The sequence below is a fragment of the Leptonotus elevatus genome, chromosome 18 (assembly GCF_054856555.1).
Source record: "Leptonotus elevatus isolate MCC_2025b chromosome 18, RoL_Lele_1.0, whole genome shotgun sequence".
NCBI classification, from domain to species: Eukaryota; Metazoa; Chordata; class Actinopteri; order Syngnathiformes; family Syngnathidae; genus Leptonotus; species Leptonotus elevatus.
In genome coordinates, this window is record NC_141256.1 from 14,347,877 (window position 1) to 14,374,576 (window position 26,700).

Sequence of the window (26,700 nt, forward strand, 5' to 3'; positions counted from 1 at the left end):
TTTTTTGAGTTCAATTTGTTTTGCATGTCGAAACTCTCTCAAATGTTTCCCCCATTGAAATGAACGGAAATTAAAATGCTTCAGTCTCCCTAAAAACACACAGCAAAAGTTTATAAATATTTTAAATATAGTATTATATATAATATTGTACTTAAAAAAACAACACAAACATACCATGCTAATAACAATGGAAAATATGAATTAATTGCGGCTCCTTCCGGTGTATGCGACATGACCACTGGGTGGCAGTATAATGCAGCCATGCTCACAAAGTTTTACTCGACTATCGTAATCTGCAATCATTTGAGTTATTTTTCACAAAAGGTCAATAAAGTTTCCATTGGATAGACAATGAGATCAGTTTCGGCTCCTAAGAAAGGCCTTAATAATGAATCGTTCTTTGGAGAAGATAAAGAATATATGCATGTAACATTGCTATCTGTCGACCGTTGTAAACACATTCCTGTTCTGTTTTTTTTAGCAACTCCCTTTAACACGAAACCCCCACCCCCCCAATTTTGCCAATGATGCCAGCACCTGCCCACTTTTACCGCCACTCCAAAACACAATAAAACAAAGACGCAGTGAGCTCGGAGGAAGTAACATTTGCTGTTGTGCGCTGGGCTGGAAACAAATCGATTGGAAAGGAGAGAGCAGTCGGATCCCGGTTCGTGGGTGGGGGGTGAATTTGGAGCGGGGTCAGTTTAATGTGAGGGTCACTCGTGTCATCGGCGGTGGTTGTTTACCAAGAAGCGCTCGTTGTACACACACACACGCGCGACCAGACTGTGTAGTAAATAATAGACGAAGCAACACACACACACACACAGAACAGCATCAAGGTTAAAGACAGGCGCGCGTGTAAGCGGAGATCTCTTTATCGACACTAAAGCTGGCGGCGTGGACCCTCACCCCCCCCCCCCCCCCCCCGCACCATAATCACATGCACACACACATACTAACACACACACGGGGGCCCGGTGGGTGTGTCAAAGTCGATATAATTCCGCCACATCGGAGCGTCAGGTGACCCGAGCGAAGACTTCCTCGGTTTACATGAGCGCGTCGGGTGTAATATTTATCAGACTAATCATCTTCAGGCTGATGAATTTTCATCACAGCGATATCCCGCAAACCGCAAGGCGGTGTTATTATGCACTCAAAATGACACCCGGTGGACACGTCATTAGGTACACTCGCGCAGTAGAAAGACTGTAGCAAATGTATGACATTCGCAGTCAAATGCCACCCAAAAAAAAAGTTTAAAAAAATACAATTAAAATCTGCCGCAAAAAGTTTTGAAAAGTCCGAAATGCTATGTAACTTTTGCTGAGTGAGCTTACTTTAACTCATTTACTGCCATTGACGGCTATTTATTGGAAATATTTCTATTAGTTTAACTTTTTTTTCCTACTTTTGTTAACAAGAGTATTGAAAACCTAATATAATAAAATATTGTACATTTAGAACAGATGTAAAATTTGTGATTGTCATGCGATTCAATTACGATTAAAAATTTTAACCGCCTGACGCCCCTAATTTTTAATAATCTTTTCTTCTTTTTTTTTTTTTATCGCGTCAGGCAATTACATTTTTTTATTGTAATTAATCGCATGACTTCAATAGTTAACTCACAATTAATCACATTTTATATCTGTTCTAAATGTACAATATTTTTTTTCCTAGGTTTTCATACTCTTGTTAACAAAAGTGAGGGAAAAATGTTAAACTAATAGAAATAATGAATTTTTTGACGTCTATAGCCGTCAACGGCAGTGAATGAGTTAATGAAATTAGCACTGTCAAAAGATGATGAAGGATGGATGGAAGGTGATAATGATGGTGATGAAGGAACCGGAAAGGGTTTCGGGTTGAAGGCAAGGACAAAGATGTAAGGCGAAATAAGTTAGGTCTGAGAGTTTAAAGCAAACATGGTGAAGCAGCATTTAGCCGTGGTGCTGCGAATGTAAATGCTTTTAAATCCAGGTTAAAACATGACTTTTTTCCACCCCGTTGCTTTATTTAAGGTCTTCTAAACGTTTTAAAATCACGTTCACAATATGGTTTTTAGTCATTTTAGAAACTACCTTGCCTTGCCTAAGGATTAAGCATTAGGAAATAAGTCATTTCTGGAAGACTCCTGTGCTCGGGTTTGGGTTATTACCACAAAAAGCTGCCATGTTGTTTTCAAAGCGCTGTCCAAAGGAAAGCCAGACGCATAATGGTCCGCTCAGACTTTTTGCTCAACATTGTGAGCGCATACATCCACTGCCAGTCAAATGCACGTTAATGGCGTGCTGTTAAATCAAACGCTAACAACAATGGAGGCGTGGCACCCTCCGTCGCGGCAGCCTTGTCGAGCCCGACAAGATGAGAACAATACGTTGGTGCTAATGAACGCGCCGCCATTCAACTTCCTCTCTTTTCTGTTTTATTCTCCCTCCCCCTCCCCCTCCCAACAATCCGTCTGCCTTCACAACCCGCAATTATCGCGTCTGGCTGCTGAATGCAAGCGGAACTTTTTCCGGACGCGCTAATGTGCATCACTGCGTTTCTTTGTGGCAGTTTTTAAAAGCCACTTGCTGGGTCAGACTCTGTTATTAGCCAGAGTGAATCATTTGGTGGCTTTTTTTTTTTTTAATGAAAGTAAAAACAAAGAATTGAACATGAGAGTCGCTAAAGGTTTTAAGTACAATGGTACCTTGAATTATGAATTTCATCTCAATTTACAAGGAGGTTTAGTGACGGTGACGTGCGGTAAGGTTCATGACTGCTGCGGCACTAAATCCATCCATCCATTTTCTTAACCGCTTATAAGATAAGTAGGAATCCAAAATAATAGATCAGCCTATATTTTAATTTAAACTTTAATTGAAACATTAGCTTTCAAAGCTTTTCCTGAAAGTATTAAAGTAATGCTAACAATTAGAGGACCAAACTTTGAAGCAAACATGGTGAAGCAGCATTTAGCTGTTGTGCCGCAAGCAAGTAGAAGAAGCTACCAACAAAAGTGAAGTCAGCCCCCAAGCGTATTCAGCTCTTTTCATTTTAAATCTTAAAATTTTGATTTTATTGGGTTGAAAAAGAACATTTCATATATAGCACATGCCAGAGAACTGAAACTGAAAATAATTTAATGTAATCACTAATCATTTTTTGCTTTTTGACTTGTCCCATGCACGGGAGAGGACAGTGAGGCTCTGCCTCCCCTGCCTACCCTGACCACATGTTCCTGTATAGTGAGTAACTTTTGAAGCGGTTGAACGTTTGTGCTAGTTTATGCACATGTTGAAAAAGTTTATTCGTCAAGATATTCGTCGACGGCAGGGGTCGGAGAGCATCGCTGCAAAAAAAAATTTCAAATTTTACATTATTTATAATGAAATACAGTACATTTTTTTTTCAATTTTTTCAAATGAAATACAATTGAATTCAAATGTAAAAAAAAAAAGACATTTTAAACCCTTTTTTAATTTATCCTTTAAAGGAAAAGGAAACGGACCCAAACGGGACTCGGTGCAGTTCCACAAGCTGCATTTTAACCACAGTTCCGGCTGTTTATACGCGTCATATTTATGTCGAGCGCGGCGTCTGCCCTCCGAGCTGGCGTCACGGTAAACGGAGACCTGCGGTTTGCGGCGGTGCCAATATTAGTTAAGTATTTATTTACCAATGCAGCCGGCGGCGTCCCGTGAATTATTCATCTTGCTCGCTCGCAGGGAGTCTGTTGGCAGCAGAAAGGAAATCAATGTGAAACGATGACGGCCGGCAGACTGCGGCAGGTCGCCTAACCTGCAGTATCTACGCTAGCTGCCCGTGTAAAGCGATCGGCTCTGCTGATCGCGGGGAAACGGAGTCTTTCGCTGTTTGGATGGGGTGGGGGTGGGGGGGGGGGTATATCGTCTCCTCCTTCCGCCGCTGTCAAACAGCGGAGAGGACGGTAACTCGGCCCGCTGCTCCAACATGAACTTGCTCACTTAGCGTTAACCTCTGTCAACAGTCACAGGTGTTTTGGACATGGTGGCGTGACTCTGGTTTCTGCCCAAAGATAGATGAGATTGCTTGAGAACCTGAAATTCTTTATCCTCTGCGAGGAATGACTTAAAATTACTAATATAACTAATATGAGGAGCTGGGCACAACTCCTAGGAGGTTGGAACGGACTGATGGTATTCCCATTAATTTCAATGGGGAAAGATGATTTGAGATACAAATGTTCAGAGTTACAAGCATGGTCACACAACAAATTAAACTCATATGTCAAGGCACCACTGTATTAGGCAATTCTTCCTTGATTTCTCCCTACTTCCACGTGTCTGCTTGTGTTTCGCATCCATCGCTCAACCCCCTTCCGCCACTTGAAAATCCTCTTCAGTCCGATGGAGACAAATGGCGGCGGGATAATTGAGCGCTAACACGAGCGCCGCTGAGATGAATGAAGACAGATGACGAGCCCTCTCTCTCTCTCTCAAAGACGTCTTTTGCCCCTCGCGGACAAAGTCTATCACCGAACTATTTTTTTTTCCCCCCTGCTTTGCCAATTTGTGCACAAAAACAGCAGCGGGCTGACTTTAAGAAAACTTGTTAAAAAAAAAAAAGACATAGGAAGAGGACCTGGAAAAATTATAATTGGATATTTAATCGCAAAAATGTTAAAATGATTTTTCAAAATCATTCAGCACTCATTTTCGAAGTTGCTCATGTTTGAAGTCAGTCCTAAAATTGGTGACTCAAGTCTGGCTGGAGTCAAGTCACGTGACTGGAGTAAGCTACACTCTGACAACAAGTACGCATTGTTGCAAGGGAAGTGTGTAGGGACGAGGAGGAGAACTCCGGAAAAGAAAATTGAGGAAGCAACGGGCGTTTTCAATTATACTCCGAGGTGGAGCGCCTGGAGGAGACACGGGAGCAGAGAATATAGGGACGATCCATCACGCAGACACTCGGCTAGCACTGTCTGAGCAAAACAAAAAAAAACAAAAAAAACATACTAGTGTTGCGTGAGGTAAAAGTAGGAGAACGAAAGCTCTTGGGAGCACAACTTTATCACCGGAAGATAAGTAGAGAACTGAAAACAAATTATCTGTCCCCATTGAAATGAATGGAAAGGCCATTAATCCGTTACAGCCCATTCAAAAATCCTATACTATAGATCAATATAGATTTTTTTTTAGGCCGATATTTGGCACACAAAAAAACCGCAAACAAACCTTCAGCTAGACAATTAATCAGCAGATTCATTAAATAAATATATAATGAATAAAATAACCTCTTTGATCTTGTAACACAACAACAAAGAAATGAACTACAGGAAGAACATTTGACCCTTTTACAATACTTTGTCTTTCAGCATTTAACTTAACAACAAAAAGGGGAAAAATCGGCAACAATTTCCGAATTTTTGGGGGGCAAATTTTTATAATTATTATTTCAGCATGTCTTTGTTGTACATTGTAATTGTGTTATTATCTAAAAACAACTGGCAAAAATTGGCCAAAAGAAGAAAAACTTTTGCTTATTTTAAAGGAGGTAAGACACAAATGACACAACTGTAAGTGAAACTTTTCTTGGAGACAATGTCAAAACAAGTGTTTCCCTCTTGGAGAAAATATCCTTTTTGTCAAAACATTAACCCATTTTTCGATTAACAATGGAATGGAGACAACATTGAATTAAAAGCGAAAATCCGATTTTGGTAAAAAGAAGAAAAATAATCAGTCTCTCTGTTCCGAGATTTAGATTTTACCGGCCTCTTCGTCTTTAGCCATTTTCCTTCTCTTTGCAGTGATTATTTCTGTTAATCGGAGCGCGGCGGCAGATAATTGACCCAGCGCCAGTCCTCCCGCTCATATTCAATTCATAAAGCCCATTTCATTTATTTTCGCTCCCCGCTGATTGAGATGATGATCACATTACATCGCTCCGCCGGCCTCAGAAGATGAGAAATGAAGATTTAGGAGGGAAATTGATGAGTCACCTTCCTGGAGAAACGCCCTCAAAGTTTCGAAGCGGCTAAAATATTTGAAGGAGCATTCGTAGATATTTAATTGAGCCTCGGAGAGCTTAGAAATCAAACAAATGGAGCCCGATAGGAAAGAAGGTTTCCTTTGCCTGATTCAGCTTTTATTATCTGGGCAAGAAATGTATGAAATACTCGAGTAGCAGCTAGTCAGATGGAACTTTGGAATTTTTTAAGTTACTTGGTTGTTTTTTTTGGGTGTGCTTGTTAAAAAAAAATACATGGGAAGTAGATCTTGAAAAAAAAAAAAAAAATCTCATATTGAAGGTAAAAACATCTTAAACTCATAAAGACTAATGTATTGTAGCAATGTACAGTCACATGGGATGCATGTGGCTGGGAGGAAGGGGTAGCGGGGGTGGGTTCGCGGCGCCATCAATCAACCCGTAACGATGGAGGGCACGCTGTCAATGACAAAATGGAAATAAACAGGACGGCGACAGTGAGTGAGGGGAACAACGGCGCATCTGCTCGTCTGATTTGTCCAATCAGACGTTCGCGGACGCCGCCGGTGAAGAAGGCAATCGTGGGGGAGGGGGTGGAAGTGGGGGGCAAGTGAGGCGAAACCCCTGAACACATGAAATGGCCGGCACGGTGAGGAAATCAAAAGATGAAGTTAACCGGTGGGCATGTGTAACCTTCAGCATGTCATCAATCCAGCGAGCTGTCTATCCAGCTATCAATCAATCTCAGGTTTTCTTCTGTACCAAAACGAGTTGCTTACCAGCTGAATTGGTTTAACCAAGCTCGTAGCTCAGTTTACTTGTATGCAGTGCTGAGGTATTAAAAAAATAAATAAATCAATGTCATTCCGATTTTTTTGCCCTTAATATTGCAATTGCGATTTTTTTCAAGATCCTGTTCCCATTATTTTTCAACAAACTTCCTTACTAATAAATACATAAATAATACATATAATATAATATTTAAAAAATATATTTTTTGTGTGTGGAGGGGGGGGGGGGGTTGAACAGATTCATATCATTTGCATTATTCATTTCAATGGGGAAAAGATGACTTGAGATGCAAGTGTTTTTAGATACGAGCATGTTAATTAAACTCCTATCTCAAGGCATCTTACTCGGATGGATGGATGGATGGATGATGATGATGATTATCAGAAAAAGTAGCCCATCAATGCAAATTCAAATTAAAAAAATATTTTTTTAAAAATTAAAAAGTTGAACATAAGTATTTTTTTCCCCTTGATTTTCCAAACGGGTCAATTTGACCCGCAACATAACTTGAGGGTTAAGTCAAACCGTATAATTCCACACAGTGGATGGGAATCACTCCCAGCCTAGTAAAAGTGAGCTCCCAGAATGCCGCACACACGCGCACACACACACCAGAGGTCCCCGCGGAAGCTCTTCTAATATGCGCCACCTATGGGGTCACATCCCATTTGTCAAACCTTTGGGTGCCCGCCAGCAGACCACCAACCTGCTGAGTACATACTTTTGGGAAGTGGACACGCACACACAAAAACACACACGCACACCATCTGGGCGCAGCTCAGGTAAACTTAAAATGTGGTACGGTATATTGTTACCTACTGTAAACGAATTCACAATGAAAAGTTTCTTGTAAATTTACAGAAGGGGTCACTGACCTTTCTAAAACTAAAAAACACTTCTTGAACACTCATTGATACACACTTCTGAGATATGTTATATGTTTGATTATCTCTCAATAATTACTGTATTAACAAGAAGAGCAAGCAATTTTCACGTATTGTGTAAAAAAAACCTGAAACATCCAGCCTTTCAATCTTGAGGCAGCGTAATGCTGCACAGCTCCCGCGTAGTGAAGGAAGAAGCGGCGTTTTTCAACATTTCTCAGACAGTTAATATTATTTTAGTGGATCAAAAAATAAAAAATAAATTTTTAAAAATCTGTCAAAATCAAGAATGCGTCACACAGCATATTCCAGCTTGACAGCGACAATTATCAGCGTTTTGTGTACTACGGCAGAAGTGGCAAGGTGGAGGTGGCGCTGTTTGGTAATTGGGCCTAATTGTTGGAAAGACTGACCCCCACGAATTAGTCATGTGCGCACCACTGTATAATCTGATGTGTGCCGCTGGAAAGGCGATGGCCACATCTAATTACATACTCTGTATTATGCTTGGACCGCACACACATGCACGCGCACGCACGGTGACATTTAAATATCAGTTTAAGGTTAATGCGTCTCCCTAGCAGATGGATAAAACCTTCCTAATGTCATTAGGCTCTCGCCACATTTACAATGACAAAGCAAGCAGTCACAGGCAGACATTTTTATTCATATTTAGGATAAGAATATTTGAAAATGTGAAAAAAAAAATTGGCAAAAATTAAAAAAAAATTGATTCTTCTAGTGTCCTTTTATTTTGAAGGCTTGAATTTTAACAGGGTGTTACGCCGATATTGCCCCAACTTGTTGCCGAGCAGATTGGGAAGCTTTGCCTTGCCTTGAGTCGTTAGAACAACCGAAAGTTCCGAGCGCAAGCCATTTGTTAAAGTAGGAGGTAAACACGACAGAATTAAATTAGTATTACGGCTGTCAAAATTAAAGCGTTAACCATGGAGATTAATTTAAATTCTTTAAAGCATTTAATAAAAAAATAACTCTGTTAAAGCAACATTAAGGAATTTTCAGTTTACGTTGATTATGGCGCCGCCATATGGACACAAGCGGTATTATTAAACATCTGTTACAAGTTTTGAAGAAAAAAAATGTAGAAGCAGAAGTAGAAAAATGTGATTAACTTATTCACTTGCAACCATTGTCACTGAAGCAACCCCCTTCACTCACGGCTGTTTTACTGGATTTTGACCCACAGAATATTGTGTTCTATTGCTATAAATAAACACATGGAACCTACCAAAAGAAAGATTAGAGTCTCTTCTTTCATCAGAAAAAAAAGTATGTTTGCATCGGTTTCCATTTTGTAATAATTAGCATGAGAATATAGCAAATGTTCATCATTATTCACAAATATATTTAAAACACTGGGAAAAAGAGCTCGTTGCAACACGGCCATGGCTGATCTCTTATACTCTGCTGCCTCCTGCTGGCCGTTTTTTTTGTAATAACTACCATTGCTTTAAGCGACCTCTTCAGGTCAGAGGCTGCATCGAAGCCTTCTGTATGCTTTATGAAAACGCTTTTGGGAGCAAATTAATTAATCGCGATTAATTACAGAAAATTGTGCGATTAATTGTAATCGCTTGGCAACACTAATTAGTATCTATAAATGTCTGGAACAGATTGCTGGGGTTTACAGTTTTTTTTTTCCTTTTGGAAGCATTGCCTTGGATTTTGTACAGTTTGGTATTAGTCAGACTTCCTGGAACACAAACCGAAGATCATTGGTGCTTAAATCGGGCAAATTCCCTCATAATCCCTACTGTATTTCCAACATGTAAACTCCTCATCACAAGTTTTGCACTAATGACGTGGGCGCATAATGTCGAAATAATGGTCGAGCGCGGCAGCGCGCGTCCACCGGCCGCATCCTGCCTCGCGTCGGACTTGAGTGCTGTTAACCAAGCCGCCGATGTGGACTTTCACGCCTCAGAAATTAAATCATCAGCCGAGTAGGCGGCCGGGAGCAGAGTGGAGCCACCATTAGGTTAATGAGCTGTGAAATGAAATGTATTCCTTCGCACCCCCGCCCCACCCGCAGCCCACACGCACACGCGAGCCTAATGAACTTTACTCAGTCGCCATCAATTACCTGCAGCCTCGCGCTTTTACTACCTGGACACAAGCAGTGAACAAGGCCGCACTTAGCGGCAGCATGTGCTTGTTATTATTATTATTACACATAAAGGGAAGGAAGTACAAATTCATTAGGATGTTCCGACCTCCTCCAAGGCCTAAAAGTTCGATAGGTCACGGTGAACACACATGTAACATATAAATGAGCATTGTGCCTAAACGAGCTCTTTAGAACTACAGAAACCGCACCAAAAAAAATCTAACATAATTTTTAAATGGGCTTCAGCATTACATGTAATTATTCAATAAAATATTGTAATTGCCCAACCATAACTTTTATGTAGGGCTGCAACCAACGATTATTTCAGTAATCGATTCATCTAGATTATTTTTTTCCATGACTCGATGAATGAGATACAGAAACGATGAAAGTTACATTACTTTTTTCAAAAACGGGACATTATTTCAAATCGACAGTGAAGAAACAAATTAGTTATGAATGAGTTACTGGAAAATAGGCAAAACAAGGTTGATCATTGTTTTCCAAAGTAAAAGCAATTGTTTTATTTTGTTTCAAAACAAAGACAATTATTCCGCTTTGGTGGAGGACTACAGAAATTGGAGAGTAATTACTGTTGAGGAGCTGAAATTCAAAAGCATTTGGACAATTATTAAAATATATTTATATATTTATAAAAAATTAATTGATGATAAAAATTTGAAAATCGATTAGTTGACTAATCCTTCGACTTAAACTTACTTTCGCGTTTTGCTTAATTTCACATCATTATGTAAAATATTTATTATTCTTTATTTTTTTTGTACGCTTTTATGATCGCTATTTTAATGATTATTGTTGTCAGAAATGAAATGGGAAGAATAATCACAAAGCACACACAATAAGAAACACTCTCACAAAGCCATAAAAACACTCAAAAGGGGAAACATACACGCAGATTCACAGATGAAACACACACACACGCAGGCGCACACGCACACACACACACTACACAACACAACACAGATCCGTGCGCAGCTCGCTGCCAGTTAGCCAAGCAGTGCGATTTTTAGCAGCGGAGCAGAAGGGGAACAATTGTTTAGACAGCATGCGAGAATGTGAGAATAATCCCGTCATCTGGACCCCCTCTGCCCGTCTCTCTTAATCTCACACACAAATCAATGAAAGTAAAACTGCAAACTAAGGATGGGCGATTAATCGATTATATCAAGAAATAAAGCTATGAGGCATAAACGAGTGTCACTCTCTCAAAAGTCTGCCCACCCCTTATATTAAGCAGTTACAAATATATACAAATTATTTGGCCCCCAAATGAAGGCAAACAAAAACGATGAATACATTATCAATATATTAAGAAAAAAATCGAATGAAAAAAAAAAATCTATGTATTTTGCTTTTAAACGATATAATTATCTATTTCGTTCTTTCCCCTAATAAATGGACGACATTCTCATCCCAGTTAGCTGACAAGTTACAGGACGCTTTGGCACAACTAGCGGGAGTCGTCCCAGCAAATGTCAAGTCGTCTCAACGTCACGCAGCGGACGTGTTCTACGGCGAGGCCGTCAGCTTTGGACGCCTCTTAAAATGATCAAAGTCCCTCTCGGGGAAAAAAAATTAAGTAGCGCAGGGAAGACAAGACGGCGGGACGGACCAAAAAGTCAAGGGAAACATCCTTTGAGTTAGAAAAGACGCTCTGAAAAATCTGGACATATTGTTGTTTATAAAGGAGGCCCCATGCATTTCAAACAAAAAAAGTACTTGTTTACTTGCAACCCTACTTTGGACTTCTAAAAAGTATATTTTAAACCCTGACTCTTGTTTGAAATCCACTCCACAGCAAGAGTTCAACGCGTCTGTCCGTCACGCTTCTGAAAGAAAAAAAAAGTCAACAATAACGAAATAAGCGCGCAGAAGCTGCCCGTCTGACAGTTTGGGCAGTACGGCGCCAAACCCGGCGCGCAATTACGAGCGGGTGGGCCGACATCTTGTCTTCAGGTGCCCCTAACGAGCATTGCGAGCATCGCTTGGCAGGCACTTTTTGTTTCGCTTTTTTTTTGCAGTTATTTTTTTTCTTTATTTTTTTTTTCTTTTAAGAGCTCAGTATTGTTCATTCGGAAATGTCATCATCATTGCTCTTTTATTATTATTATTTTTTTTTTATTATTATTTTTTTTATATATATATATATTTTTTTTTTGCAGTTATGTTCTCATTCCGTTACGCTGGGTTAGGGTTTCCAAACAAGATGAAGAGGTTCAAATTAGGGTTTCAAACAGGAGTTAGTGTTTGAAATTAGGATTTCAAGACAGGTTTAGGGTTTCAAACAAGTGGTTGCGCTTTGAAATGAGGATTTCAAGGTTAACATTACAGAGAAAAGTTGAGATTTAAAAGTACGGTTTCGAGACAAGATTAGGGTTTTAAACGCCCCCAGATAAGATAGAGCTCGGGTTTTAAATTAAGGTTTAAAGCCTGGGTTAGGAATTGGGGTTTAAAAGTGGGGTCTCAAGTCAGACTTACGAGCTGGGGTTTCAAGACGAGGTTAGGGTTTCTAAACAGATTTTCAGAAAAAAGGTTAGGGTTTTAAGTGTGGGTTTCAAACAAGGGTTTCAAGATAAAGTTGGGGTTCAGAGTAGGGTTCAAAGGCAAGTTAGAGCTAGAGTTTCAAATTAAGGTTTCTCGCTTAACTAGACAAGACACTAGTCAAAGTATGGGTTTCAAATAAGGATACAGCTCTCATATTTATTTGGGTTTAGAAACAGGACGAGTGTATTTAACAAATGTTGGGCTTCAAACCAGGGTTAGGCTTTTAAGACAAGGTTAGGGTTTCGCGTTTGGGTTTTTAAACATAGATTTGAGTTTTAAGCAAGGGTTAACGTTGAGGTTAGCGTTTCAAGTGAGGGTTTGAAGAAGCCTGGATTAGGGTTTCACGCACCGAAATAATTAAATCATGGACCCAATGTTGCCCTCATATTTTAGTTGTGTAAAAAAGGAGAGTAACAAAAATTCAACATAGAGCTTTCCTGTTGAAAGTGTGACATCCTGACCGGAGGATTTAGATCACGCGTCTGTCATCCAAATCTGCGCACAGCTGACAAAAACGGAGACATTTTTGACGGCCAGCGCATCCGAAGGGCAAAACATCCAAACATCCAGATAAACTTGTTAGCCCCGAAGCGGTTTTATCGGGTTGGAGGTTGGGGGGTGGGGGGGGGGGGCTGACATGTCAGAGGCGGCTTCTTTACTGCCCAATCTGTCGGGATGAGCGAAGACGGCAGGCAACGTCAGAAAGATGGAAAAGATGTCAAAGGTGTCGCCGCTGTCGGTTTCAAGACACGGTTCAGGTTTTGAGTCGGGGTTAAGGATTTGACTGAGTTTTAGGTGTTTCAAATAAGGGCTTGTGTCACATAAATCAGCACCGGGGGGGGGGGGGGGGGGGGGGTTGGGGGGGTGGTCTCCATCTCCATCTACTTGCAAGGCGGAATAAAGCAGAGCAGCAGACGGAGCCTTACGGTAACTCAACATGAAGGCTGCTTAATAATACGGCCGCTGTAAATAAAAGAGAGCGTGCCAGTGCTTTTTGCAGGGTGTCCCGGGACTCGCTCGTTCCGCTGTCAGTTGCGGTTGCTCACCAAGCGAGAGCCTGTCCGCCACGCCGGCTGCAATGCGCCGGGACAGCGGGACCGTCAAAGCCCATGACGTTGGACTTTTAATGGCGGGATGGCACGCAATTTTTTTTTTTTTTCAAATCCTTGTGCCCGAGTGCTACAAATAATAAGCTAATATATAAACCACTGGCAACAAAAGTGAGTATACCCATAAGGGAAAATGTCACAATTAAATTCAATTAATCGTTTTCCCCCCCTGTGACTCGTCAGTGTTATACTATGTCAGGTGTGAATGCGGAGGTCATGACAATTTTAATATCGCGATTTGGACTGCATGGCGGTCATCGTAGAAGAAGAAAATTCAACGGTTTGCCGAAGACGAGCAACCTAAGGACGTAAATTACTGGATATGTCAGGAAGAGGGAACTCTGGTCCTGATAAAAGTCTTTGCGGCAGAGCAGTTTTAATCAAGTGGGCGGAGCTTACTTTGATTTTTATTCCCGTCCTCAAGACCAACCCAAAAAAAAAAAAACGTTTTTTCCCCTTTCCAGTTATGTTACTTCACGCTCGGTCGTTAGTTAGCATAGCAAAGCAGATTCCTATCGATAGCTTCGATTTGCAGTTAAAACACTCCAGACAACAACAAAATCAACACCGGCCAATTAAGTTCCAGTCCCTTGGGGAGGTTTTCATTAAGCTATAACGAGGCCCGACGCGATGCTCCCGATTGGATATTGCCGGAATATTGATGTTAGTTAAGAAGGGCAAATTTGTAACATATTTATAACAAAGGAGCACTTTAAAAAAAAAAAAAAAAACACACAATATGTGTTAAAGTTTTTATTGGAGGAAGAAACGCAAAATGGTGCCTCAACCGGTCACTACCGCGCATGCTTAAATGTTTAAGGTCGCCCACACTTGATTTAGTAACAACAGCCAGCGTTATTCTTGACGCAGTTGCGACTCCATAACACGTCATCGTAAAATATTTTGACCACCGAATCGATACGTGATGCAGTCGTAGCGATAACATTACGATTTATCGGGACATTTTCCACCGGCAGAGCGTGACAGCAAGCAGTGCTGATCAGTTTGTTGATCCCAGCTGTGTCGCCCCCAGCGCTATCGGTGTAATATTCATAACGTGCCTGTCTCGCTCTCGCCCGATGTCATGTTCCTTTGTTCCCTCTCATTACGGCGCCGTCCTGAAAATGACAAGGTACAAGAGCTTTTCTTTTTTTTTTTTTTTTTATCTCGCATCCATTTCCTGTGAAGTAGCAGAAGAGGATAAAAAGCCCAATGAAGAGATATTATCGGTAATGGAGGTTTTGTCAGCCTTACAGCCTTCACTTTTCGTTGTGATTTTACAGGCATGAAGCATTCAACTGACTTTTCTGTGGGGGGGGGGGGGGGGGCTAAAATGTGTTTGCTTTTTTATTTGGCTTATGCGTGGTTAAATGAGAAGGATTAACTCCACTAGTGTGCTTTTTATTTGGCTCCGATTTGCTCATTTGCTCCCAAAAATGTCTAAAAACGTTATATTCTAAATATTGACATTGTCCCAAAAACTTATTATAAGTTTTTTATGTTAAAGCGTACAGAAGGCTTCAATGGTAGCTATTACAAAAACGGCCAGCAGGTGGCAGCAGAGTATAAGAGATCAACCAGGGCTACGTTGAAAGAAGCTCTTTTCTCCAGTGTTTTCAACAGATTTGTGAATAATGATTAAACTTAGCTATATTCTAATGCCAATTGCTGCAAAACGGAAACAGATACAAATATCCTTTTTTTTCCTGATGAAAGAAGAGACTCTAATCTTTCTTTTGGTAGGTTCCATGTTTTTTAGCGATAGAACACAATATTCTGTGGGTCTTGCAAAATCAGTCAAAATCCAGTACAACAGCCGGGAGCAAAGGGGGTTGCTTCAGTGAAAGTGGCTGGGAGTGAATTAGTTCAGCCCATTAAAACTTGGACTTTAAAAACATTTCCTTTCGGTTCTAGGTTTAAGTTAATATTTTTTTTTTATATAGGGTATTCCAAATAAATATGAATGAAGTTATTAAGAAGCTTATCCAGTTTCCGCCTTATTTTTACAGAGACTAATCATCCATTTATCCCAACCTCTCTGCGAATAAAACACTTTCCAGGCAGAAAATGGGCGGTTAAGGACGATAACGATCAGGGCAACAGAGTCCCGGCTGGAGCATCGGTGCGGTCATTTGAGGGCCATTAGCCTTCCTAAACTGGACATTTTATCAGCCGGGATCGGACGCTTGTCGATCTGGCTGAATCTATTCTCTCTCCTTCTGTTCATCCCCCACTGAAGCAAACGGCCAAAGAGGGACTTACGTAATAAGATAAATATTATTGTTTGTGAACTGTTCCAGCGGCGTGCAGTTATACAGTGTGATTTGTATTTAAAAAAAAAAAGGAAAATGGCGCACTATATATTGTACATTATAAAACATAGTGATAATTAAACAGAATGTGAGGAATTACACAGTCTGTGCCTCATTGCGACTCTGGTGTGCACGACCTGGCCACTAGGGGGCAGTATAATACAATCATGACCACACAAACAAAGAAGACTTTTACAATAACTGTAAGTAAACTCACTCAGTAAACTGCTGTAATATTAGGGTTTTTTTCAGTGTATAAGGAATAGATGCCTGATAATCCAAAACGCTTTATATTTTGAAAAACTTCTAAATGAACAAAACAAAACGATTAGAAATAACATGAAAAATCAGACGTACGACAGAAGGATCAGAAATAAGGCTCAAGTCACTCCCTTTCCCGTTCCACCATCGTTGTTCTTTGTCCGTAAATGGACACATGATAAACAGGTTTGTTCTTACAAGAGCCGTCCATCCCGATCATGTCGAATGATCAATGTGGCGTAGTTGGAGTCGCCAACAGCCACCGTTTGGCAGCCCCATTTACACCAATCATTATCTCGGCCATTAGCCGGCGTATTAGCTACCGGAGGCGCGTCTAAATCAGCGACATATAGACTTACCAACACACACACACACACGCGCGCGGCAGCCAAGTCCATTAGGGCGCTGCGCACAAATCAAGCAGGAAATAGAAGCCCAGCGGTGAAAATGAATATATGCAAAACAGCCTGAAGTTGCTTTTAAAATGTCAATCCCGTAAGAGCGTGGACTTAAGAAAGGAGATACGGTCAGGAAAGCAAGGCAGGATGTGATATCAACAGGTAAACAGAGACGCTATGTGAACTCGAGCAAAATCCAAGGACGGATTGATGGGAATTGCCGCGGAAAAAAACGTCCCAAAAGTCAAAACTATTTAAAATTCAGCTAACGTTTCTCAGGAAGAACGCCTCATAGTTCAACTCGAGTGAGGCTTTATTGAAATCTTGCCAACACTGTAAACTCCCTACTTTTGCATTATTTTGTTTGCTGGTATGCAGGGAGATCTTTCTAATGTCAAATGTGTTCCATCACCCTCAGAAAATGGCCGAGCAACAGATTTACTTAGTTGTTTAATTTCACACTTGATGGGTGGGCAGGCACTACAGAGCCGCAACTATTTGTATACAAGCAATTAAAAAGTCAATCTTCCGTAATATGTCCCCTTTAAAAGGCTCTCTAAAGTAACGATCGTCGGGGGAGTCTTGTTAAGAACGATGGTGTTTGGCATGCGGTTGTTTACTGTGGCTAAAGTGGTAAGACAATTTTATGTTAGCCGGCAAATAGTCTGTGTGTCGTCTTCAGTGCACAAAAAAAGTGGACTTTGACGTTAAATGTCGGATATGCAAGTCAATGACTACTCTGTCCGGATTAACTGTCATCTTGCGCCAGCTCCGTCTTTCCATATACAATAAAAAGGTTTTGTTTCCGCTGGAAGCCGACGCAAGGTCGTCAGTTCCCCGATACGTTGACGGAGCTGCGCTTCTCCATTAAGAGCGATACCTCGTGGCGCTAATGTGTCGCCCGTCCTTGAGTGGCGGATGTAAATGACGACCATTTTCTAGCCCAAAAGCACGGCTGGAGAGTCTTTCTAATGCAACACACACGCAGACGGGCATCGACTGGGAGAAAACAAAAGACATTAAAAGTTTCCGCCTCCGCTCTCCACACCGTTGACAAGAAGCGCTTTAACACAAGTCGGCCACAACCTTGCTTTGATTTATTTACCGGTTTTCCTGCTTCGACACCTCCACAGCGTGTGTATGAATGTGTGTTGGTGTATTAGGTCTAGCAACATATTTTTGGGTATGTTAGTTTGTAAGGTGCAGCGCAATCTATGGCAAGAGTATTAATTTGTATGAAATGAACTCACTCAAATCTATCAAATGTGTCACATTGTTAGGAAGTCTAATGCTAACGCTAACGCTTAACATGAACCAGAGGTCCACAAAAGCTACCGAGCGGAAGATGAGACAAGTGACACAATCTTTTCCAAAGTCATTGTTGGCTTTATTCATTAGTGTGAATTATTCATGGCACACATTTGAATGGGATTGTTAGCTGTGCTTTGTAGTTGGATTTGAAGAGGACAAAACAAGCACACAGATGATCTTTTTTTTTTTTTTTTTTTTTTCTCTCTCTTTTCCCCGGATGGCCGCAGCTCTGCAGCTTACTGTTCGGGTCGTCTGCACCATCTGGCTCAACGGATCGCGCGGTAACGCCACGTGATCCGCGTCTGTCGTTTGACTTTACGGTCAGCTTTATGTTGTTTATGTTTAGTCTTGATAGGTTTGTACGTAAATGTGCGCGTGCGCGTGTGTGTGTCGGCCTCAGTCAGCAGAAAGCACATATGGCGCCATTAATATATGAGCACACTGCTGACACATATTAGATGTGCTAACACTGCAAGCAGACTCGGTGCCAATTCACATGTACAATTGGTCCGGATCCAATGTGATAAAAAAAAACAAAAAACATATATATATAATCCAACAGTTTGTGTTACTGCAGTGTAGATGACTCCTGGATAAATAACAACAATCAATATAACAACGAGGAATTATATTACTATGATGTACAGGATATTATGGAGATCTATAGAACTATGTGTGTCACGACAAAGTATATTACAATTAGGTATAACAATGTATTATTTACTACATGTTTGACGACAAAGTATATTACGACAATGTACAATACATTACGATATATTTATGCCAGTGTATGTTATGGCAACGTATATTACAACAATGCACAGTATGTTGCAACGATGTATATTACGATGAACTACAGTATATTGCGTCGGCGTACCTACATTATTTAAACACTTTTTTTTTCATGTGTATTAAAATGTTAATGTATATTCCACAAATGTACATTATGTATATTACATCTACGGGAATTTATATGAATTCAGAGATTCCGATTCCAATATCGCTACTGATTCCTCATCGATTGTCATTGGATGAGGAAATGAAATATTACAATATTAAAAATGGGGGGATGACAGTAGTAGCTAACTTACAAGAACAATACGCTTAAAGCAGCCTCACCAGAAGCCAAAGGTCAAAGGTCAAAGCCCTAATTCCCACCCCTAATTACAATATCTCTTATGTGTGTATTTTCTCGACCGCCGTAGATTGCGATGTATATTCTGACAATGTGCAGCCTATGATGAAAGTGTATATTTGGCCCCATAATAGGACGTTATAGCTCATATTTACAGTACGGTGGGTAAAATAAATATTGCCCGAGCACAATGTGTGTCCATCTCTCTGATATGCTGACAACAGAATTTGGGGTTAAACTGCACCACAAACTCAAAAGTGCACCATCTGTGTTCCGAGACATAAAGCAAAGCGTCCAGAACCAAAATCAGACATTGGAAGGTAACCCGGGGAGCAATCGCCCGACTTAAAAAGTGAATTAAGCAAAACAAATTGTGATTAGTTTGGCGCCGTTTGTGGAACCATTTCCACTGATGCTGCTTTGGGCTCCTTGAAGTTGATTAAAAACGATATAAAGCCACCTTTTGGAGAAACCACGTTTAAAGAACTATGAACTATTTAGAGCGCCAACAAACGTGATCTGTAATAAAATGAACATCAACATAACATAAGATTACTGCGTGTTTACAATAAGACCAGACAGAGAGTTGAAAGTTCCTGGCACCGTTTTCAACTCACTTACAAACCCTCGGGCTGTTGTGTGTGTGTGTGTGTGTGTGTGTGTGTGTGTGTGTGTGTGTGTGTGTGTGTGTGTGTCCACACAGCCATTGCCACGGGCACATCACGGAGATTACATAAAAATATATTTCATCTAGAATCACACCCATCGTTATACTGTGCTTTTAAGATATACATTCATTTTAATTTGCAGTTGCAGCGTCAAGATGAAACACTTTTAAGCATCGTAACATTTGATTATGATATTCCCGACCGGGCGATATCATTCCCATATTTCACAAAAAAAAATGAAAAAATTTATATATGGACCAGTGGTTGGCAACCACGAACATAAAGAGTTATTTTGATTTTTCAAGACATACTGAAGGTGAACGGACTGAAAGGGCTCGGTTGCTAACCTGCTGCTAACAACATCTTCAGAATTTTTATAAAGTGACGTGCTGTGTCCCTTTATAGACATACAATTTAGCTCATGAAGAGACATTTGGACAGAAGATATGTATTGTCTTGTATGAGATAAAACAACATAAATGGGTGTACGGGCTTGGTTGTGTCTGCCAGCTGTGCTCGGCGCCACCTCTCTAATCCACCGCAGAACAGCCGGAGGCTTTCCAGCGCAATATCACATTTTCATAATGAGAGCCAATGAGCTGTAAATCCCTGCTGGTGCACTTTTTTACACAGCCACACAAGGCCAACGCCGTCCGACGCTTTACTTGGAAATGTGGTTTTTAATTTAATGTATTTTCTTTTTTTTTTTACCTTCACCAAGAAAGATGCTTACCTTTAAAACGTGTGGCATTTAATATTCTATTATGAAGAACTTAATTATCCTTAAACTAAAATCCTTCACTTGTGCAGTGTGTGTGAGGTAATTAAAAAAGACAAAAATGGAGAGAGAGAAAAAAAAATCAAATTTCTTTAAAATATAAATAAAATATAGTGGTAGCCCATATCTCCAACGAAGGAGAGGTTAAATTTGATAGAAGTGGCCTTATAAATAAAAATAAAAAAACTCCTCAAAAGTTTTTTGTTTTTACTTTCTCAAAAAGTCAAGCCTAAAAAGTCCACCATTTTAGTTTAAAGCAGCTGTTTGTTTGTTTTTTTGTCTTGGCAAGTTCAAATCTCAGTCAATAAAACGTGGACATTAATGACAAAACTCAAATGCGTCCATTATGAATGTGTGCAGTTTGCCGAATGTAGTATTGTTTAGCCATGCTAGAGGTCCATTACAAAGTTTCCTGGACAAACAAGACTTTCTCCTCCCTCCTGCTGTGATTCATTTCGCCGCGTTGCCTCTCCTTTCCCGCCTCTGTAATTCCGTCTCCCTAGGCGAGAATGGATGGCGACGCACCTTTACTTCGGCTCAACTGGCTGCCGTGAAGAGCGAGAGAGCAAAAGGTAGATGGTAGATGACAAAAGAGATGAGGGCAGAGAGGCGGCAATGTGACGGATGGACGGAAGAAGCCTGTGATTGAGTGGAATTTAGGCTGCGGCAGGTAGCAGAGAATTGAGTGCGAAAGCCCCGTCACACTTGAGAAAAATACCGGTTTGCTCTCCCAGATGGAATTTAATGGTTTCTTTTGGGTTGTTTTCCACTCTCTGGGTTCTTGTCAACCTTAAACATTTCTTGACAATAATATGTTATATGTGACCTCGCTAGTCTAAATGCGGCATTCTGATTAATATTGCATTTGTGGAATACGAGTTATGAAGCAAACGCCAGCCGTTTGTATCCATCTCAGGGGGCGGCCATTTTGCCACTTGCTGTCGACTGAAGATGACATCACAGTTGCTCAGGGCTCAGGTAACAACCAATCACAGCTCAGCTTCAGAAAACAGGTGAGCTGTGATTGGTCGTTGCCTGAGCAACTGTGATGTCATCTTCAGTCGACAGCAAGTGGCAAAATGGCCGCCCCCTGAGATGGAAAAAAACGGCTGGATTTTGCTGCTTAAGTCATATTCTACCAACGCAATATTAACCAGAATGCCATTGAGACTAGTGAGTTTGCATAGAACATATTGTCAAAAAAAAATTGGGGTTGACTTCCTCTTTAAGCAACATATTCATCGTATGTGAAACTTTCAGTCGTCCTCCCTTGCTTCTCGGGAAATACCAAGGAAATGCTAGCTCGCTTGTTTCGAACAAAGCACGAGTTGCGGCTTGGCTAGCTAATTTGGCGAAAGCCCGCTCCTCTATGTCCTTTATCCTCACCTAAGCTAACTTTAGTTTAGCATGTCCACCTCCAAATGTGCTAGTCTATGTGTCATGTATTCATGTGTGCCTGTTTGCTGAGTTTTTGGTGTTTTTTTTTCAAAATCCATACTGTTTTCCCCTTCCAGGAGCTTTGTCTGCGAATGTTTTTCCTCTCATCTATGACAATCTATGTTGACCATCGTTTTTTTTTTTATGTCTCTTGAACAACATCTTGATTTTTCCCAATTATGAAGCCTCATATCAAAACGACCGGTGGCGGGGTTGCTAGCAAGACTCTCTCTCTGTACTGACTCATATTCAGACGACTTTTATTTTAGGGATTTTAAATGATTTTGACATATTTTGTTGCAAATTATTTTGCAGCCCCCTTCAAGACAACCACTGATATCGAAAGTAATGGTACAACAGTGTCAACAAGTGTCAAAGGCTCTATTGTGAAGATTTACCTGTGCGTTCAATTCTGCAGTCAGCGGACATCACTCTGAGATTCTGAATGAAACTTGTCGAAATAATGTATCGGTTTGTCTCCACGATGACCCATCTTGTTTTGTTTTTTTTTCCCCCCTCGCCTCGCTACTTCACGTGAAGACTAACAGAAGCTCATGAAGAATGAATAGCGATCTATGTTTGGCTTTCACGCGCCAAGAGGGGAGCATTAACCTCCATTCATCTGCTGATTGGCCGCCGTGACGCCGGATCGATACGGCTGTTTTTACTCGGCAGCCTTGGCCAGGAGCCTTCGGCATATTGACGAGCTCTCCCGCCAACTCGAGAAGTCCGCCGGCTGCATGGCGGACAGGAGGAAGCTCTAAAATGCCCTAAAAGGTGGAAATTGCCAAAATCCTCACATAAGCAGTTTAAATCTCCTAATAATGAGGAAATGAAAGGAAATTTATTAGAATGTCTTACGAGTCCAAATCAGGTGTTTATTTATTCCTTAGCCGCTCGACCGGTTGAGCCCAACAGAAATTAGTTCAGCTCATTTTCTTTGACGTCAATACGACACTCTGATGTGGATTCTTTCTTTTTCAGTTAAGCAACTTTTTGGCAACAGAAAACGGACTTTCTGGCGAATTCCAGTCTGGAAGAAGACTTCCATAACAGATTGTACTTAATGATGATGTGTATGCTATTCTTGCTGTGACGTAATAAAGCTATTGGCGTTTTTTTATAGACGGATATTGGGGTATTTTGATGAATATCGGTATCGGCCTTTTTTCCCAAATCTGACGGCTAATAAATGGTAATGCCAAAAAAAATAATATATCAGTGAACTATTTATTTTATTTATTTTTAGTCAAGTTTTTAAGAGATGCTACTGACCCTGGGAACCTTGTGAACCTTTTGTGTTTGTTCAACATTAAAACAAAGAAACGTGAAAGTTTAAGATTTCAGAACAGTGCTATGGTATTTACTTCTTTAAGTTTCCATTTAACTACTGACAACCTTGGGAGCCCCCTGAACATTTTTTTTTAGAAATTTAAAATTAAGTATATTGTCTAAGATTTATTTTTATTTTTTTACTTCTTCATTTTGAAAAGTCTGAAAATGTGTTTAATAAGCATTAATGCCTTAAGACATTACAAGAAAGTCAGGATTGGCAATTGTATTTTTAAAAATGTTGCCGCCAATATTCCCCCTCCCCCCTTTTTTTATTGAAAATGAATATCGGCTTTCTGACTCCTTGACAACTAATAATCGGCATCAGCATCGGCCCTGATAAAACCATATCAGTCTCTCCAATAAGAACGGAATACCTAATTTTGCATCTGCCTGTGTATCACACCAGCAAACAGCCAAGCAAGCGCACTTTACCGTTTTAAAAATTAAAACCAAACAAACTAAAAGCTCAGACATATGCATACTTGTGTGCACGGAAACAAACAGGGCCCAAAAACACAACCCTGGAGCACACCACAATCCAGTCGTGACTTTCCCTCGCCGTCCCTCAGCTTCTCCCGTCCCGCCCGCCCGACATTCCCTCCCACATCTTGTACGTTTCATTATGCCGGCGGAATTGTCACGCGCATCAAAGTTGTTTTAAAAAGTGTCTCGTCTTCTCTCTCTCTGGCGGCAAAGTGGCACTGTGTTATTATCCCTGGTGGTGCTCTTCATCGGCGCTCGCATCAAAAGATGCACTTAGACAGCAGCGAAAGCTTTTTCCACGCTTTGCCTCGGCTTGGCAGGCGAGGACGAGCATGACGGCAGATAAGGGAACAAAGCGGAGGACGGGGAGGGGAGGATGAGGAGAAGGAGGAGTAGGAGGAGGAGGAGGAAGGTGAAAACGCAGAGCGAGGGGAATGGACGCGCCAACACGCTGACCACATGACCGCCGTTGACATTTGCTTTTATTACCTTCAGCCACTTTTTTCCATCATGCATCTTGAATGCTGCAGCTGCCAAGCACACAGATGTGGCAGCAGCTGTGTGCGAGAGCTCATGTCTGTGTGCGTTCATCTTCTTTCACATAAGAATTGTTTTTTTTAATGGCGCTACTTTTCATCCTTATTTGGGCTACTTTTTCAAGCCGGAGTCGCACCCCTAATGAGTTTAACGGCTATATAAATATAATGCAACACATTGCAAAAACTTGGTTTAAAAAAAAAAAACAAGGTAATGAAGAAATTAAATAATAAAAAATATAGCATAAAAAATAAATAAATTAAATTTAAAATATAACAATACAAATAATGATAAGTAAAATTTTAAAAATTAAAAATTATAATAAATAAAATAAGAAATAAATACTTAAAAAGAAAAAGTAATGAAGTCAATAAATTACATTGTTTACATTTCTTTGTAATTATAACATCACATGGGAAAAGACCCAGCGATAGCTAGAGGTTGACAAATTTTCCCTTTTTTATGGAATTGTTGAACTTTAAAAAAAAAAATGTTTTAAGTGAATTCGATAGGTACTTTACTTACATACATGTTTTGACTCGGTATCTTTTTCCAAGAGGATGCTACGACTTTCACGTCCTCTGTAAAAGAACAAAATCAAACGTTGTCCACCGACCTGACTCCAGTTTGTGTGCATTGATGTGCGTGACAGCACCAAACCGGCTGCCAGTCAGCACTTAAAGATTTTAAAGATCAGGAGGCGGCTCGTTTACACACTATTTGACTGTGTCCACTCTGCCATTGTTTTTATGGCAGAGTGGACACAGTCAAAGGGCGGCTTTTCAGTGCCAACTGTCACTCAGTAAAGAGTCTATATCACCATAAGGTGGCTTTGAGCGTTCCCTATTTCACCCCCCAAAAAATCTCAGACTTTGCTCAAGCTCCAATATATATATATAAAAAAAAATGTAAACAGCATGCCTGATATACAGTGTCTGTGCACATCTCACGGATGTAAGGCAATCAAGTCACTAAATGTCAATCACGTTTACTTAGTCTTCTCCCAGTCTCCCATCTAACTTCATTGTTGTGAACTGAGGGACTGACAGCAAACTTAATTCCCATAAAAGGGCTGACTTGACCGTTTCTTTGATTGCAAAGCGCCACATAAATAATATAAATACAGCAACAATGCCAAAAGAAAAAAAAAAAAAAGCTAAAAGCCACAAAGTGTGAAATTGGGATCCACTTTCATAATAAAATGCTATCAGGCCGCCAGAGAGAATGTGCTAATTACTTTTAGTGAAGGAGCCTCTTAAGCGTGCTGTGTTCATTCGCGCCCGCTATTGATTAGCAGCCTCTCACAGTTCACGCCGCTCTTTTATTTTCTGTAAAACTGATTTGATCAACCGCGACGGAGAATGAAGTCATTTATTTTTCTGCCATTAAGACCATGAATGCACCGATCCCTTTTTGTGTTGTATTTGTAGTCCTTTATACTTACATAATTGCTTGCGTAACGTTTTTGCATAATTTGCTATTTAAGTCGAAAAAGTGGTGACAATGTGAAGTCCGACAATCATTGGTTGCTGCCACGCAGACGCTTGTTCCACTGCCCCCACTTGGCCCCGATGCAATCAGACAGTAACGGCCAAAAAGAAAGTAGCTTGCCAAATATTCACCTTCATATGAGAACAAATTCAAGGCTTTTGGGGCTTAATCTGAACCACTGTCATACTGCTATGTGTCCATAAAGTCTCTTTACAATTAAACACATTTATTACAAAAGCAAACAAAAACAAAAATGGCTCCAAGCGATTACTCAATTAAAATAGTCGTGGATTAATTTGATAATTGGTTACTTATCGATTAATTTTGACAGCTCTAATATAGATATTAAATATGTAAATATTAGGGATGTTCAATACCACTTTTTTTCAGACCGACCGATACTCAACTCTTGAGCCATCAACCGATACCAGTTACTGATACCACTTTTATATACCCCCCCCCTCCAAAAAACAACAACAAATATGACAGGTAATTTTAAAGAAAGACCTATAAATTGTAATAATATATTTTTCTTTAAAATTGCATTAAATTAATGACAATTTTCTATTCCTCTAATTTCTAATTCCGGATTGTAAAACGGCCACTAGAAGGCAGCCGATACTGGTATCAGCCACCGTCACGAGGACCGATACCTTAAAATAAGGCTGGTATCGGCACCGATACCTTAAAATAAGGCTGGTATCGGCACCGGCACCGATACCGATACCTGGTATCAGTACGCGCCCATTTCTAGTAAATATGATACATTGAGGTCTATGGAAATTGAATATGTTAATGAGGTCAATTAAAATGTGTAGGGCATTAAATATGTAAATATGGCAAAATGCACACATGTTGCAAACAGGGCTGGACCGGCCATGGCATTTTGACTTGGGCCCATCGGCCCGGTCTGGCCCGGCCCATCCCGACTCCTGCCTAACATGTAGTTCTGCCACTGATATTTATTGATGATGTTTTAGTTTGCGATCTATATTTCAACTGGATTACCAGACTATATCCCTCTAAATTGTAGGCCAGTCTCTTGGGGTTCAATGTAGGAAAATACTAATTTAAAAGCACATGCATCGGGCCCAGTGTTATATGAGAGAGAA

The 26,700-nt window shown here is 40.5% G+C and overlaps 1 protein-coding gene across 3 annotated transcripts in view; it reads right to left on the reverse strand.

Annotated features, from left to right (window-relative positions):
* LOC147158779 (exostosin-1) overlaps positions 1 to 26,700 on the reverse strand; it is a 66,014-nt gene that overhangs the window by 34,859 nt on the left and 4,455 nt on the right. The window lies entirely within an intron of this gene.